Source organism: Argiope bruennichi, chromosome 9 (assembly GCF_947563725.1).
Source record: "Argiope bruennichi chromosome 9, qqArgBrue1.1, whole genome shotgun sequence".
Classification (NCBI taxonomy): Eukaryota; Metazoa; Arthropoda; class Arachnida; order Araneae; family Araneidae; genus Argiope; species Argiope bruennichi.
The window spans coordinates 109,729,775-109,747,884 of NC_079159.1; the positions used below are offsets into that span (position 1 = coordinate 109,729,775).

Sequence of the window (18,110 nt, forward strand, 5' to 3'; positions counted from 1 at the left end):
TGAATTATACCCATTTACATAGTGCAAAAATAAAATTTAATTTCAAAATATTTCTGGTTTTAATCGAAATTTTAAGAATTAAGTTCCCGCACATGCGCAGAAGTCATTCCTATTCTTAGCATTGTGCTTTTAGACCAGATTGATACCGTATTCAAAACTTTTTTTAGATAGTCGTAATGAGAATCTTAGACTCTTCAGACGCTCCCGGCATAAGAGACTTGGTGGCTAGATCGTTAGGGTGCACTGTTCTGTTTTGCTGGTCTTCAGTTCGAGTCTGAAATCGAAAATTATCTTTATATATATTTCTTTTTTTAAAAATTTTTTTAAAAAAATATTTTCTTCATTGTTCCTACAGTTACTATAAATTATGCCTAATCACACAGTGCAAAAATAAAATTTAATCTCAAAATATTTCTATTTTTAATCTAAATTTTAAGAATCAAGTTCACGCACATGCGCAGATGTCATTCCTATTCATAGCATTGTGCTTTTAAACCAGATTGACACCGTATTTAAAACTTTTTTTTTTGGATAGTCGGAATGGGAATCTTAGACTCTTCAGACCCTCCCGGGATAAGAGACCTGGTGGCTAGATCGGAAGGGTGCGCCGTTCTCTTTTGCTGGTCTTCAGTTCGAGTCTGAAATCGAAAATTATATTTATATATATTTCATTTTTTTTAATTTTTTTAAAAATATTTTCTCCATTGTGCCTACTGTTACTATAAATTATTCAAAATCACACAGTGCAAAAATAAAATTTAATCTCAAAATATTTCTATTTTTAATCTAAATTTTAAGAATCAAGTTCACGCACATGCGCAGATGTCATTATTATTCTTAGCATTTTGCTTTTAGACCAGATTGACACCGTATTTAAAACTTTTTTTGGATAGTCGCAATGAGAATCTTAGACTCTTCAGACGCTCCCGGGGATAAGAGACTTGGTGGCTAGATCGGTAGGGTGCGCCGTTCTCTTTTGCTGGTCTTCAGTTCGAGTCTGAAATCGAAATTTATTTTTATATATATATTTCTTTTTCTTTTTTTTTTAAATTTTTTTAAAAATATTTTCTCCATTGTGCCTACTGTTACTATAAATTATTCAAAATCACACAGTGCAATAATAAAATTTAATCTCAAAATATATCTATTTTTAATCGAAATTTTAATAATCAAGTTCGCGCACATGCGCACATGTCATTATTATTCTTAGCATTGTGCTTTTAGACGAGATTGGCACCGTATTTAAAACTTTTTTTGGATAGTCGCAATGAGAATCTTAGACTCTTCAGACCTTCCCGGGATAAGAGAATTGGTGGCTAGATCGGTACGGCGCGGCGTTCTGTTTTGCTGGTCTTCAGTTCGAGTCTGAAATCGAAATTTATTTTTATATATATTTCTTTTTCTTTTTTTTATAATTTTTTTAAAAATATTTTCTCCATTGTACGTACTGTTACTATAAATCATACCCAATCACACAGTGCAAAAATAAAATTTAATCACAAAATATATCTATTTTTAACGAAATCTGTTTCAGAGAGTCTATCCGTGTGTCAGTAAAGCAGGTTCTCAGGAGGCCAACTATTGAGCGCGAATGAAGGACACGCCTACTTCATGAAGATCACGTGACCGCAATTGGACAATACCACTGTCCGGTTGGATCATGTGATGTTCCTGGGGAAGGCGTGGTCTTCCACTGCGCGCAATACTTAGCTTCGTGTGAACGCTGCTTAAAAATGATAATTAACGACAGATTTAACGTGCATCAGACCTCATCATCTTCCATAGAATCAGATTTAGAATCAACAGTCCTTCGATCCTAAGCCTAAATTTTATAACCAATCCCAGTGGATTGAATAATTAATAAGAAAAAATGAATATATTTGTTTTAAAATTGTTTTCAAGGTTACAAGAAGTTGTTTAAAATCTTGTTAAACAGTTTCACTTGGAGTCAAAGTCCGTAATCTGAAAAAGTTGTCATCTGACTCATTGAAAAGTGCCGTTCGGGAGAAGTCCAAAAAGAAGGAAATTTTTGAACTACAGGTTCAATCAGTTGCTATAAAATGAAGATTTTTAGTCTTCTTTCCCTTTGACTTTTCGTTTGTGCGAGTATGTTTGATCTGTGAAAATTTAAGTTGTTTAGAGATGTATGAAAGTCTAAAGTTTGCGCAGTTACTTATAAATGAAATGCCCTGCATTATTTTAATGAATTATTCAGTTGTATTATGATAGCAAATAGTTCTACAACGTATCCACGAATAACTTCATCGGACATTTCAGCATGCATTACCTATATCTCAACTTGGTGAGTTTTGCAGTTTTCTGTATTTCTTTGATCTACGAATTGTTTTTCAGTAAGTTCATAGTGTGTTATTGTTTTAATTGTTTTAGTTATTGGTGCATAGCAAGATGAAATTTCCAATACGCCTTTTATTTTCTTCCTGATGTTCTAGAGCTCTGAAAGCTTCTATAGTTGTGCTTTTCAGATTATAATATAATTAATCCAATATTTGAATCACTTAATTATAATTAAACGGCTGATAAGTATCATTAATATATTAATTACATTTCCATTTTTTACGTGAATTATTTTCAGTGTAAAACGTGTACTGGAAAACTTCACAAGTTTGATAATAAACTAAATATTGATTTTTCAAATCTTAATATAGTAAAGCAAATTTTTTATCAAAACATTTATTCTTGTGAAGTAGAAAATTCTCCCGTTATAAACTGGTAGATGAATACAAATTATAAGTTAGAGCCTTGACAATATGTCGAAGATTAAGCAACAACGTCAAATTCCTGAACATTTATTAGAAACTACAATGCAATACGATTATGGTTTTTATCGACCTATGAATATAATCTCTTACTTGGATCACTTCTTTTTGGGGCATGCATTGCTAATGCACAGGGGTGGGTTATTAAATAGGCGAAGTAGGCAATTACCTAGGATCTACGAGTCATCTTGTGACATCTTTGAATATTTTCAGAATCTAATTTTAAGCTGTGCAGGAATGATTTTGTAGTAAGGCCTCAGGCTTCGTTCCAAAATTCGAATCATATTTCCTAATTCATTCTGTACGCGGGTCTGGTAAGCACTAAATCGGAATTCGACGACCACACTTTTCCCCGCTGATGTGGTACGAAAATTTGGAGAGCGAAGTAGTTCGTCTTCATCTGACCGGGGAACAAAATTAAGAGGTCCGTTCAAAAATAGTTTTGCTTTTAAACGCAACTTGAATTGCATCAAACTAATTCTTTTTATTTGGTTAACAATGGGGTATACATAAAACAAAGCATATTTTAAATTTTGAACAATATACTTAACATGTTGAGATTAAAAAATTTTGTGTCTTTGATAAATTAACTGGTTTTATTTTTTCAGTAGACAAAATTCATAATTAGGAGTATTTAGAACGCGTTAAAGAGATTTGAAGTTTCTAAATAATTTTGCTTTAAATGTAGTTTTTAAAAATGTAACTTTTATTTTAACCTATGCATGGCATATAGAAACCCTGCTGATAGTGAAATGCAACAAATGTTTATTTCAGTAGGTCGTAATATTTAGTATCTGAAAAATTGGTTATATAGATATCAAAATGAATAAGAAATTTCCTTTTAAAAATTCAAAATGGGGCAAAGAGAACTTGAAATTTATATTACCTAACTGCTTCGCAGCAGCTATGCCATTGCAATCCTTAAATACTTCCTTTAGGAAATATCTGATATGCGTATTTGAATTTGTTCAAGTTTTATTCTTTAAATTTCTAAAAAGCTTGGACTATAAACTAATATAGAAAACCGGGCCTGTAATTACACCTGAAGCTATTTAAAATCCAATTTACAGTATCTTCGGTAAAATCCTAAATTAGCGTGGCCCATACTTGACCAAGGATGTCAACGCTGACAAGTCGCCAATCAGGATTGCTGACCATATAAACAATGCTGTGAAAGTTATTCGCCATTTTTATTAAAATTCGGATTTATTGATCACTACTGCTTCACTCAAGAGAATTTCTTTTTGAACCTTTCTGAGTCATAATTGTTGAATCGCTTCAATTCTGAATTAACGAATTCTTGCAAGCCGTCTGCTCCGGTCGGTATTTTCGACAGTAATATTCGAACGTGCGAGGCTTTAATCTGAAGAAAGTAGAGGGTAGAATTGTTTTATCTTAAAAACACCCAATGGCTTCGCTGGCAGAGGGAGCAGGAACTTAATAGCTTCGCTAGCACATTGAAGATGGTTATTTTTTCTTCGAAAAAAATTCTTAAGAGGAAATAGAATAAATCGGACACACGATATTTTCTGCTTCTACAGAAAGTACTCGGCATAATTCTTAAAAAATATCCTATTGCTTCGCCAGCAATGTAAACCGGAACGTAATACCTTCGTTAGCTCATTGCCCCAAAATATTTTACCTTGAAACTGATAGATAAGAAAATTCTGGAAACTCAAATATTTTCCTATTTTCGAAAAGGAGTAGTAATTAAAATACATTTAATTTTATATTCAGTTTTTCCAACAAAATTCACTTTCTTCTAAGCTGATGTTCCTCAATTCGCTGTCATATCTCTATTTAAATACAAAAAAATTTAGATTATCGCAATTTATCGAGTGTTTTGAATTGTAAAATGTCAATTTCCTACAAAAAATTTTTCATTATTTGAGACAGCATTGCAAGTAAAAGCTAAAATTTAAAATATTGTTTAAAATTTTATGAACTTACCGGAAATATTTTTCATTATGCTACTTTATTTCTTTAAATTACCTAATTTTTTTAGATTCTAATTTCCAATCAAGTTAATCTTATGAAAGAGTGCGCTTAGTTTTGGATCTAATGACCATGCATAATTGCATCAAAGGCAATGAAATTTCTAATGCACTTTACCTTAAGAAAAAAAAATTCCAGAAGTCGAATGGTAGAAATAGATCGCAAACCCTATTCTTATTTATAATTCCATATATTTTATTACTTTTACACATGCTTCCTATTAATCTTTGTTTATTAGTGATTTAAGTTAAATTTGTTTTTAATACTGCTTTCCTTATTGTAAGAATTCTAAAATTGAAACTTGCGGTAGTTTGGAGGAGGTAGATAAAATTAAATTTAAAAAAAAATTGAAATAAAGATCAAAGATTCGAAAGGTTCATACAGATGTTTTTAGCTTCTGTTCTGACTAAATACATGGACATTTTAAAAAGGATAAAATGATTCCGTGAGGATTGCGAAAGGAGAAATATTTGTTCGTCGTTCTCTTTAAAAATACTACGTTTTATTAGTAATATTTTTTATTATAAGAAGTAATTTCTTTAATTGGTTATGTCGGTTATTTTTGATTCATTTCTTAGAAATTTGCTGTTGATGTAGAACTTAACAAGCGAAATGTTTTCAAGAAATCAATATTGAGATTACCAAGAATAAATCCGTCCGCTTTATTTGGGTTACCATATTGGCGACAAATTCGGGGACAACATTACGGATTTAACCGTTCTCATGTTTTTACAATTTGTTTGGACTTCGGAATTTTAACTGTTAAAAATGTGGTTTTTAAAATTTTTCATAGTTTAAACGCCATTCTGTAGCGAATTTTCTTTACCTGTTGTCTGAAATTTTTGTATTCGATTCTACGTACATTTGTGTGTATGCATGTACCGCATGTATCTATGCATCAATCGGCAATAAAAATGGTTGACCTATCTAGTAAATGTTAACTATTTTAAGACATTTTTTTACATTGATGAACGATCAATTTGGTATAATCACTTTTAAAAAATGTTTGGTTTCTGTAAAGCGTGTTTATTGAAGTTTTCCAATTCAAATTTAAATTTTTCAGGAACCGATAGCAAATTAGATATAGTACAAATTAATATCGTAAGACTTCGATAATAACGAATTATGTGGCTATCGGAATAGTTTTGCTGTAAAGGCTGATACGCGAACAAGTTACGCGAAAAATATGAAGAGCATTATTCTTGGCAAACCAGCGGATTGTCCGAGGTGATTAGTTTATGAAACAAAATCACTTTCGTACATACAGCTCACTTGATTAATTTCTGTATTTTATCGCTGTATAGAAACTTTCATATTTCACGTGGAACTGACTAGTTTTGCACCGGTAAACATGAAAATTGTATTATACCACCTTTTAGGAAAATTGAAGCTTTTCTGAATCTTGTTTCTTAAAATGTAAAGCTCATTTAACCTAAATTTTTTCTTTCACAGGTCATCGTCTAATAGCTTATCCTCTACCTTTGTTGCACTGAGAAAAGAATAAATATGCATGAACTGCATAATGCAAGACTCGGCTTGCATTATCAAAAACCGAAGAGAGGATCCTCGACCGAAGGTGCATCAGTTGTCATTCGCAATCTTGCTGGCAATCAAAAAGTTGCTTTACAAGATACTTCAGTCCTGATGATAAATGTAAGTAAAATATCTAAACTCGCATTGCCTATTTTAAAACAAAGAACAAATCATGAATTTAAAATAAATCATAAACAAATTTTGATAAAATAGTATGGCTAAACTAGTTTTAAAATTAATTAACATCGCCACAAAATACCATTAATGAATTGCATTTGGATAAACTAATTATACAGCAGCTCAACTTTGATCACAAGGTCACGTGGGAGCGACAGTGATCTTGACACTGCCAGAATAAGAATTTGCGTAAGATTTTAAAATTCCGTCCCTTGAATTAACTATCATAAATCTTGTGCCTATGCGTAATAGTATTGAGGGAAATTTAAGAGAATATAAACATTTTAAATTAAATTTGTTTAACTATTAAATTTATGCAAGAAGTCTTTATTTCTAGTTCTGGGTGTGCAAAAAAATTTAATACGGAGAAGTGTTCTAAACAAGTGCAAAATCAATTTAAATTTCAAATTATCGAAATCTAGAGGATCCTCAAATATTCATTCGTAAGTCATAAAGTTTCCGAATCGGAACAGACAGAACAATCAATTTTTCATTTGTCGTATAGAATGGTAGAAATAACTAAATTTCTCAATGTCTGCCTTGCATTTAATCATACAATTTATTTCAAAGCATCTTTAACGGCAACTATTATTGAATGACTAGCATGCAATTTTAATTGTATATTTATCAAACTTCAGTACATATTTGAAAATTCTGTATCTTGAGTCTACCATTATGTTAAGTAGATTTAAATTAGGATCTTTTGAGTAAACATTCTTATACCAAGAACCTGAAAGTTAACTAGTTATTAGATTCCAGAATAGTTAAATCGGGTTTACAGTGGAGGAATGTGGCGTTATACAAACTGTATCATCTATTCATATTCAATTAGTTCAAAATCTTTGTTCTAAATTTATTATTTTCTAAATTTAGTATTTTAATATTTAATGGAACGAAATTTAGTTTACAGGCATGAGACGCTTCACTCGCTGGCTACGGATGTTTAAAGGAATATTCTGCATTTTAGAATCTGGATGTTAGCCGTAATCTTTTCCTGAACCCAACGAACTTCCAAAGTCAAAGAAGATTTATTACTGGCAAGTTATTTCAAGTATTGATAAAACTTGGAGCATCAATACTTTGTAAATAAGCTTAAATGGAAAAATCGATTGTCATGGGTGATGTATTTTTCATTTAAATTAACTATTAAGTTTGAAAATTATTTTGGACACTTGGAGCAAGTTCACAACCTGTTGTCGCTAACTGATTAAAATTGAGATTCTTGAGTTCAAATTCTGCAAATATGTTTGTGGGGGTGATAGCCAAGCAATAAAAAGTTCGAATTATTTAATATTCGAGAATTAGCGAGTGACGATATAGTTACGTTAATGATGCACAAATTATGAACAAACTGAAGATAACCAATTTACAGGATGAAATTACGATAATCAGGTTCAAAGCTAACATAAAAGTTTGTCTTTTAAACAACACGAAGTAATAGTTCGTCTTCACATCACCGCGTCTTGGCGTCAACTGAAGCAACTCGTTTCCTTCGCCAGAAGCGCTGCTCAATGGCAGGAAGTGAAACACCTGGCACCGCATATGTATCCGTAAAAAGAACATTCCGATCTAGAATCGGATAAAAATCAAATTAACTGTTCATTTAAAGTATATTAATGAAAACTTGCTTTTCAAGTCACAGAATTGAAGCAATTCAGAACTTAAATGCAGGAATTTTAAATTTAATTTGATTGCTAGGTCGAGTAAATACAACAAAAAAAATCTGTCGAAATCTACCATCACTGCACACTCATTAAAACATCCACAAATTTGACAGAATAAATTAATAGCTTTGAATACTAAAACCTCTTTGCCATTTTGGTACGAAGTGCATGTGTTTACACTTGAATTAAGTCTTTATGCCACAGTCAAATGCATCAGGGTCCTTGAAATATCAAGAGACATATCTTTCTCTTGAAATAGCAATGGGAAATAGCCTTATATTTCCCAAATAGTATTCACATTCCTACACAATTAGTATATTAAAATGGATGTTCAATAGGCTTCAGTCTAATTATCTCATTTAAATAAACTAAAATTATCTAGAGGAAATCTATGCAAATTCACTGACATGTTATCAATGGGTTCAATTAAAGCAATTCGCGGTTAAGTAGTACCAACTAGTTATTCTACAGATATGAATATTTGGAGAGAATTTTGGGAATAGTAAAAAGCGCGTATAACGAATTGTATTTTGAGCCATTAATTTCAAGCATGAAGCGCGTTAATAGGCAGGAAGCATACCCATAGCAACACATTTCAGCTGAAATTCAGCTTGAATGTAATTTAAACTAAATGCTTCGATGTTAACAAATTTCGATGTATATCAAATTAGATTAATTGAAAGCCCAATTAAATGTCTAAAAATCGGAATTTTTCAATGCTGAAAGTATGAAGCTAAGTTGCTTTATAATATTGAAGTGAAAACTTTAGGAATACAAACCCCGAATTTTAAAACAAAGGGTTTCAATACCAAGTGGGATTTTTCAAGAACTATGGGGGCACAAACATTGATAGCGATAGTTTCTGATAGTCAAGTCATTCCGATTCGCTATATTTAATATTTTACAGAACTAACCTTGAACCAATTCCGTTTCATTTTCTTACCTTGCATGAATAAATCAAGTCACGAGTTTTTCGCTCATAAATGGGTTCGAGAAAAATCTTTTCCTGAGAAACATGGTTCCCAAAAGGAAAATTAAATCGTCAACCAAGATGAGAGGGAGGGAAAAGTGTCCTTTAAGCATGCCTCGAGCAAAGCAGAGTGGAGGGAGAGAGATAGGTGCCAGCCGGCTGGTAAGAGGATGGGAATGGGATTGCTTGCCTTGGTCCATCTAATTATTACTTCGCTTCATATTATAAAGATGCTTATCTTGTACTTTCAGTTTTGGAAATGTTAAACTCATTCTTAAACAATGTAATGGATAATAACTTTGTTTCTTATCACTAATTTGGCAGTCTACAATTCCGTTCATTAAATTAAAGTGTAACTTACAAGAAACGCGGATAAAAAAATATTCTAAATTTAATCAATTTGGTCAATAAAACAATCTTTAAAGAAAACATACGCGCTTTCTAAAGAGAATTAAATAACTCAAATTGGATATTTTGTAAGTTTCCTGGATGTTTTTCTCCTGTACGGTTTAAATATTCATTCAAGAGTAGAATAACTAATTGGTATTGTGTAATCAATTCCTCTGCTCCAATAAGTTGCATTGCAATTTAATTTCGCCATTTTGGTAGAAATTAAGCCTGATTTTAAATCGAATTCAGAACTTAATTTACTCAAATTTGACTTTTCAGAAATGACAATCAAATCGAACTCTAATTTTATTACTAAAACTGAATATCTTGCTAGTGATTTGAACCTAGCAGATTCGTACAACTGCACCTTCTATGGACTTAGTTAAGAGTATTACTGAAAGAAAGAAACGTCAAAATTATGCAGCACCAAAAATGGCGTTAGAAAATTGGTCTCGTCTGCAATGCTGTGTCAAGAGAAATCGAAAATGTATATTGTGCCTTGTTAGAAAAATTCATGAGATTGTAGTTTGTAGAAATCAATGAATCCCTAATCCCTGGAGGGTTATTGTAGAAATCGAAGAAGCCCTTATTCCTTAATCATGAAGTACCATTATTCTATTCCTTGCAATTTAAATGACTGTACATAATTAAATTTATTCCAAACGGATTATTTTGAAAATTAAAGCTGCCAGTTCAGAGAATATGCCAATTTGTTACCTAAACTAAACCTGTATTTAAAAACCTTGAAATTTCTGAACTCAACTCGAGTTGCTCCGCCGTATACAATTTGATGCATTCATAGTTGTCCACATTTGAAACCGATCTTGGTTAGTCAATGGGTTTTTCTGTTCATGCAGATATGTTTAAATGTTCAATCTGGGGCATTAATATACGTTAAAGTTGAGAAAAATTTGGCACAGAACTTTAAAAGAGCAAGTAGCAATACTAGTTTAAAAAACCCTTAATTACATATCAGATTTAGGAGGGTACTTTATAAAAGTTTGTTTTGAAGAAAACCTAGTAGAAATGCGAAAAATAATCCAAACCAAGTTATTAGAAGCAGAAAAAAGATTAATGTAAATAATTCATTTATTAACTTCAAATTACTCAATGGCTTTATCTACAAATGCATTGCGTTCATTTCGAAAACTTAAAACTAATTAGCAAGTTTTCATGCATGCAAGCGACGTAACGTAAAGCTCGTCTCTACTTGACAACTTGAAAAGCTCTTGAAATTTTCATCAGCCCGGAAAGTGGATAATCGCATTTGATATTTTAAAGTTGAATGTGTTTAAGATATAAAGCAGTCTTCTCTGCAGTTGAAGTTCAATAAACTTGAATTAGGAAATTTTGAACACTTTTTTCAATTCATTATTTCAACACCTCTTGGAATAGTTAAGTACTTATTTCTGCAAAATAACTTATTGAAATTTGCATTGAGTTTGAAGCAAATTTCAGTTATTAAGAAGATACTAGTAAGTTATTTTTAGCGAAATTCTTTTTACAACCAAGCTGTTCAAAAGAAATTAGATTGTCTAACGATTCAATTAAACTATTTACAGATTTAATTCGGGACGTGGTAGTGTTGATGAACTGCTCCAGTAAAGTGTTTAATGAAATGAAATTCATTATTCTGTTGTACTTGATAATCTAGCTTATTCATAGTATTTTATTTTTTATATTGGATTAAGTTTCTGTCTGTACAGTGTCATTGTCAATATAAGCAATCTCTGTAATATGATTTTCGTTCTATTCAATTAAACCTTACGCATGGTTGTACTTGGAAGTTGCAAATATCTATTTAAATTTTCTGAAGTTTGGATAAAGTAAACTGCTTAAATTCTGATCTATCCATAAACAAAATTATATAAAATGCTCAAATGGAGCATAAGGCTGGGTGGTTGTATATACCTATTTAAATAAATTTTAGCTCAATGTGCGAGAGATTATGCCTTTTCATATCTATCCTTACAAAGAATTTTAAGAATAAGTGCTTGCTGCATAGGCATTTCAATATTCCCCACTTTTTTTGTAGTTTTATTCTTGTATTTTTATAGTGCATGGTTTATTTGAAGTTAATTTTGAGTACTCAGTTGAAATATTTCCGCATCGCGAACATTGATTTCTAAAATTGCAAAATTCTTCATTTTTCTTGTCTTTATCTTAAAATAAAATTTACAGTTTATACTTTAAAGATCAATATTACTTGAATTGAAAATGCCTCATATTCATTTATTGTTGATTTACTGTTATGTAAAGTGTGTCGTTATAAGAGTATGCTCCACCAGTTATATCTAATATTTTTATAAGTCTTCAAATCATTTGGAATGTAGTAAGTAAATGGAAGTAAAATGAACTGTCTCGAAGACATCAAGCAAAACATGCTCATGTGGTCGCTACATATGCCTATCTGTTGCAAGATGCTATCAATTAAGACCCTTGATACTTATAATCTTAGATCTACGCCTTGTTGAAAAGTATGGTTCTAGTTTTATCTTTGAGTTTTGAATTCTTCTGTTCTAATGAGTGACCATCATAGGACTAATCTTGAACAATATGGGAAAGGCTGACTAATTCTTGCACTTGTAACTTTAGTTTCAATGGTGTCTTAATAGAATTTTTTTACTGGGTTTAGACTTAATGTATTCATCTCTTTGTCGATTCTTTCTTTTATTTTGCTTTCCCTTTTCGGTAAATTATCAATTAGTCTTTGAAATGGAATTTACACAAACCACAATCTTTATCGTTGTAAATATAATGGAAAGTACTATCAAAAAGTGGATACTAATTATGTAGCCAGAACAGAATTTTTATATTGCAAGTTTACATTTAATCCCCTGTTCTCTGCTATACAAGTTTTTCTTGTTAGCTCAGCACCTACCTACATGTTAGCTTGGTCATAATCTTGTGGCTATATGTGCAAAATTGGTTCTGGTTATGACAGCAACTGGGAAAGTTATTGGCATGGCTTAAAAGGTTTAAAATTGGATTAGCTATAATTTTCGCGATGCGAAAAAATTCGTACATAATCTGCGGTATAGTTACAAACCGAAACGAAATATTGTAAAACTTGTCCATTTGCACAACTAAGCAAAAGCTAATTCCTGAAACTTCATTGTTTCAAATGCATAAACCCCACTTTTTCAGAGATTTAATTTATCTTCTAAAGATTGTGGTTGACATGGGGAAAGGGACATGTGGCTCCTGCAGGAGGGAACGCGCTATTACCCACAGTCGGCGCAAAAACTTCGACATGGTCTGCTCAGAAGTGGAAATATGAAAAACGGATGAATGAGTTGGTCGAGTTGGAATCTTGGGAAGAAACAAAGAAATAGAGAAAGGCAAGTCAAGAGCCAATCAACAGGGAAGTGGCTTGGCTACGGGCTTGTGTGTCTTTGTAGGAATTTTGGAGGCTGAGGAGTGAAGTTGGTAGCTGAAATTGTGGCTGTCAGAGCTGGATCATTAATGAGACGATTTTATTTGGCCGTGAAGATGTACTAAAATTTTAGGGTTTTCTTGGATAAGAGGACTTTTGTTTCTGGTTTTTTCTGATTTTAATGGTTTGTTGGATACTTGAGAATTCATTCAGTAGTTCATTGATTTTCTTGGTCTTCTGGGTTCTCCGAAGGTAAAGGAAAGGTCAGGATTGATGGTTGCTGTTGAGTTTCTTCTTTTGGGGATTTTTGGTATGGCATGTTTTTCTGCATAAGTCTCCTAGAATGGTTTTCAAAACTGCAGTTAACAGTATGTGCTTGTTTATAAATACTATTAAATGACTTATTCTGAATGTTTTGAGCAATAGTAGGGAGACAAGCTCCAAAATCTACTGAATGTGAATATTAAACGCTGGCGTAAGAATAGGAATATAAATCAAAGATTCGTGCAGCCTTGATTTAGTTTATTTAGTGTATATTCCAAGAATAGAGCACTTAACTTATCCAAATAAAAATTATATGCATGATTACATGCAAAGAATCGTTTTATTACATTTTAATCTTTGTTGAAAAATGTCCAGAGAATTATATCAATCAAGATTAAACATCAAAATTATCTGCCTTCTATAATGTTCTCTTAGAAGAACAGTTTGAATTTAGAAGTTCAAATATAAAACGTGGAAAAATATTACATTTACACTGCATACTTGACTCAATCGGGGATTCTGAATGGTTGGCTTATTAGTATCTTTCCTGCAAACACTTATTTCAATTTAAAATGTTAGAATTCCTGTTTAGTTCATATAACATTCAAAGCAAATGACGCTTGTTTGGGCGAATGTTTTGTCTAAATTAAAAACCCGAATTTCAAAAGTTTCTACAAGCTTTTACCCAACCCTTTTCCCGTTTTCCATCGTTCTCAAATGTTCAGTTAATTAGGCTGTTCTTCTAACCAATTGGATCATTATCTCTACATCGATGAATGAAATGCCTCATTCAAATCTGTTTACTCAGGATATAATTTACTTTACTTTAGATTATTTAATGTTCCTTTTTCAGTTTGGAATAAACACAAGAATAATTGAACCAGATTTTACTTTTCTGTTAATCCAGGATCTTAAACTCAAACGAATATCGATACGAAACTTAACTTCAAATGGAATCTGATTTTTCGTGATCAGATGTTCAACGTTCCTACGCAATAACAAAATAAAATGAGCAGCGATTGACATCCTTTTGACATTAGAAATTCTGTAATTTACGAGTCTGAAAGGACATCTCTGCAGGCAGCAGTATCGCATTGTACATTGTTCCTAATCAAATTTATAGATTTATTAAACTGGCGACATACCCTTTTTACATGAATGTTCTTTCTCTGAATAATACATTTATGTCGGGTATGGATAAGTATAAAATTCAGTATAATCTTCGTCCTGAAGTGGAAAAGTCAAATAACGAAGGTTAGGAATTGCCAAGGTAAATCAAGAAAAGGGTTTAAAATTTCGACCAAAAGCTCGACTAATAATCTGGCTTCAATATTAAACTATCCTGTGTCCCAATTTAGAACTACTTAAACTTCAGTTTGATTTTCATGAATGTTCATTTCATACTATAAATTATGATAAATAAAGATTGATTGTTAAATTCTATCGGATAATCGAGCCTCATAGTGGAGTCTTTCCAAGTAAATAGCAATGGGAATAAATTGGCAAAATATCATGTTAATGGAGTTCTAATCATTATATTTGGAACTATATCCTATTACTTTAAGCGATATATTAATTAGGCAAATGCCGTTATTTTTTTAATTTTACCCTCGGCAAAGATGAAATGAGATTAGGAAAAAATGGTCAGCAGAGTGATTTATGAAAAGGTAAACTGAAAATATTGACGATTCGAAAGGCACTTTCAGAAGTTAAGGCAACGTTTCATGAAGCTAATTTGGAGGAATGTATTTTGTTAATGGCAATTTAGGTGGGATTTGTGGTGATTAATAAGAAAATGAGTTTTCTTTTCAGTCCTGCAGATGCTCATTGCAGTAAAGAATTCAGCGAAAAAATTTATAAACGTGTAATATAAACATCCGTGGAATTAAATCAAATTGTGATAATTTTCAAATTTTAACTTCATAACAAATCACTGTAAGCAGGCAAAAGTTTTAATTTCTTGAGAAATGAAATCAACAAATTAACTTTCTATTTTAAATTTTTGACTAAATGTTGGATTTTGTAGTAAGAAAAATTTAAATTGCGTTTGCTAGAGAAAAAAATTCTTTCTATCGAACTCAAAAGGAATATGCTGCTAAAGACTCCGAGGTAAATTGAATTTCTTCATGCGATAAACTGTTCTGCCAATACGATCAACTTAACATGGTGCAGCTTCCTCCTCGGGAACTAACCTTTATTCATGTTCCAAAGCTCCGTAATAACACAACAGTTCCCATTTTTGAATCGGCCTTAGAATGGATAAAGTTCTGTCACTTTAATATGAACTCGGTAGTTTTGATAGGCTTCAAAAGATATGACTAAATTTGAGAAAGTTCTAAATGTCCGAAGACCAGACCCCGCTCCTAAGGTTTAAAGCCTCTAAAACCAACAGTCGTAGATTTGCCGATTTCTCTTGTATCTTATTGTAGCTTTAACCTGTAAGTCATAAATTTAACCGATTAGATTATTTTAAAAAGTTTGTTTAAATGATTGTATTCTAAAATGAATGCAAGATTTAAATATTTTTTCCATTGTTTTCATCGTTGGGTTATTCATTTTTGGGAAAATTGACTTTCAACCGTTTTTCTTTTGCTCTGCGATGACTGCGTGCAATGTAAATAATATAAGCCGAAACCCACTTGTATTGCTTTCTGAATGTACACCGCTAATCGTTCCATGGACATGTAGAATCCATCTCGCCTCAAGGAATGTAAGATTGAGTAGAAGCAATAGTGATTACCAAGCTTAACAGGCTCCACCACTTTGTTTAATACTGCACTAATATTCGTAAGACAATATCCTCTGAAATTGTGTGTTTATAAGGCTTTTTATTTCGTATTCTCCATACTGGCCAGTCTTTTAACTTGATAACGGAACCTATCGTATTTTCTTCTAATGGCCTATTGAATCTTTTAAAGTGAGGAGCAATGTGGAGTCCTTTTCCCCTGGTGTGAGAGTGGAGTCCTTTTCCCCTGGTGTGAGAGTGGAGTCCTTTTCCCCTGGTGTGAGAGTGGAGTCCTTTTCCCCTGGTGTGAGAGTGGAGTCCTTTTCCCCTGGTGTGAGAGTGGAGTCCTTTTCCCCTGGTGTGAGAGTGGAGTCCTTTTCCCCTGGTGTGAGAGTGGAGTCCTTTTCCCCTGGTGTGAGAGTGGAGTCCTTTTCCCCTGGTGTGAGAGTGGAGTCCTTTTCCCCTGGTGTGAGAGTGGAGTCCTTTTCCCCTGGTGTGAGAGTGGAGTCCTTTTCCCCTGGTGTGAGAGTGGAGTCCTTTTCCCCTGGTGTGAGAGTGGAGTCCTTTTCCCCTGGTGTGAGAGTGGAGTCCTTTTCCCCTGGTGTGAGAGTGGAGTCCTTTTCCCCTGGTGTGAGAGTGGAGTCCTTTTCCCCTGGTGTGAGAGTGGAGTCCTTTTCCCCTGGTGTGAGAGTGGAGTCCTTTTCCCCTGGTGTGAGAGTGGAGTCCTTTTCCCCTGGTGTGAGAGTGGAGTCCTTTTCCCCTGGTGTGAGAGTGGAGTCCTTTTCCCCTGGTGTGAGAGTGGAGTCCTTTTCCCCTGGTGTGAGAGTGGAGTCCTTTTCCCCTGGTGTGAGAGTGGAGTCCTTTTCCCCTGGTGTGAGAGTGGAGTCCTTTTCCCCTGGTGTGAGAGTGGAGTCCTTTTCCCCTGGTGTGAGAGTGGAGTCCTTTTCCCCTGGTGTGAGAGTGGAGTCCTTTTCCCCTGGTGTGAGAGTGGAGTCCTTTTCCCCTGGTGTGAGAGTGGAGTCCTTTTCCCCTGGTGTGAGAGTGGAGTCCTTTTCCCCTGGTGTGAGAGTGGAGTCCTTTTCCCCTGGTGTGAGAGTGGAGTCCTTTTCCCCTGGTGTGAGAGTGGAGTCCTTTTCCCCTGGTGTGAGAGTGGAGTCCTTTTCCCCTGGTGTGAGAGTGGAGTCCTTTTCCCCTGGTGTGAGAGTGGAGAGTCCTTTTCCCCTGGTGTGAGAGTGGAGAGTCCTTTTCCCCTGGTGTGAGAGTGGAGAGTCCTTTTCCCCTGGTGTGAGAGTGGAGAGTCCTTTTCCCCTGGTGTGAGAGTGGAGAGTCCTTTTCCCCTGGTGTGAGAGTGGAGAGTCCTTTCTATCTGAAACCTAACGATTAATTTTGCTGGCAAGTTCATCGGGTGGCTTCTCAAAGTTTTAATAGAACCGACTTTGATAATCGAAGATCATTACTAGGAAATTTGATAGGTTTTTTTATAGGTGACCACTATTATATTGGCCACTATGGAGAGCATGGAATATAGAGCCTTATGAATGTCAGAATCATAGACGATGTCTTATATCTTGAAGATATGGTCTTTCGAACACTACTGCAATACTAAGGCAATGGAGGAACCTGTTATTATGAAACCTTTCCCTTTTGTCGCTGTTACATGCCTTGAAGTGATACGGAATCCTAACTCCCACGAAATGACTGGCGGTATATGTTCAGAGAGCAACACAAATGAATTTCGCCTTATGAAATGAATTTTCGCTACATGGTCAGGTATAAAATGAGCTGGAATTCAATTCTGCGAGGTTTCCCCGTTATCGAATGAATAATGCATTGATAAAAACAATGGATAAAATATTTAAATATCTGATCATTTATTTTAGTAATGGAATCTTATGAACATCAATGTTATTAAAACTGTAACGGATATAATTTCAAGCTCCTTTTAGATTAAATGGGATCGCACAATACAAAACAGTGTTAAGGTCATAAGAAAAAGTCCTAAAAAAGCGCTTTTGTCTCGAATTTTCTTTACAAAAATTTGCGGTCCGAGTTTAGAAAAACATTTAACACCAACAAAGCATAAAAATTAAATATTTTCAAAAACTTAAAATATGTTTTGAGATAAGTGCTCCAAACTTGAATTTAAACTGAATTTTTAGCATGAACCCAATCACTTTAAAAATTCATGCAATAAAAGTTGCGTAAGGAAGTCTTTAATGTATTATCCTATTTGAAACTC

The 18,110-nt window shown here is 33.4% G+C and overlaps 1 long non-coding RNA gene across 1 annotated transcript; it reads left to right on the forward strand.

Moving 5' to 3' along the window:
• Positions 1 to 2,108: 2,108 nt before the first annotated feature.
• On the forward strand, positions 2,109 to 8,112 carry LOC129985115 (uncharacterized). Its single transcript, XR_008785535.1, has 3 exons — positions 2,109 to 2,302; positions 6,225 to 6,425; positions 7,386 to 8,112. It is a non-coding gene; the product is annotated as an uncharacterized LOC129985115 (long non-coding RNA).
• The last annotated feature ends 9,998 nt before the right edge of the window (positions 8,113 to 18,110 follow it).